The sequence below is a fragment of the Triticum dicoccoides genome, chromosome 1B, assembly GCF_002162155.2.
Source record: "Triticum dicoccoides isolate Atlit2015 ecotype Zavitan chromosome 1B, WEW_v2.0, whole genome shotgun sequence".
NCBI lineage: Eukaryota > Viridiplantae > Streptophyta > Magnoliopsida > Poales > Poaceae > Triticum > Triticum dicoccoides.
In genome coordinates this window covers 569,522,481-569,523,100 of record NC_041381.1, presented here as the reverse complement: position 1 = coordinate 569,523,100, position 620 = coordinate 569,522,481, and positions in this window count along the sequence as shown.

Genomic DNA, 620 nt, shown 5'->3' with positions numbered 1-620 from the left:
CGCTGGATCTGGATCGAGACCGATCCCCTCCCCCTCAGTGCTCGTTCTGGATCGGGGCATGGAACCGCCGTCGCCAGCCACGATCGCCGGAGCCACCCCCTCGTCTACCTCCACCTCGTCGGACGCCTCTTCATCATCTCGTCCCCGCCGCCCGAAGCTCCTCCGCCCCGACCCGACGCCGTCGCCCGTCGTCGTCGGACCACCTCGTTGGACCGCCTTCGTCGCCCGCTTCCTCGTCCTCCTCCTCGACGGCCTCACCAGGCCTCGTCGTCCCCCATCTCTCCTCGCACGTGAGGACCCCTTCTCCTTCCCTCCTCTGCCCTCGCTCCCGCACGGTCCCCGTCCTCGTCCTCGCTCGCCTGGGGCACACTCGAACCCGCGGTCACCGCGCCCCCGTCTGTCCCGCGCTGCGTCTCACTGCCGTCGTCGCCCCGTTCCCCTCCGCGCAGGCGCTCGCGCTCACAGCGCGTCGACCACGCCCGTCCATCGCGGCGCCCACCATGTTCACTGGCCACGCTCGCGGGCCTCTGGCCGTGCCAGTTGTCGCGCGCGCTCGCCCAGCCGCGGCCCAGTGCGCGCCCGCTCACACCACCGCACCTCGCTGTGCCGCCCCGCTCCGG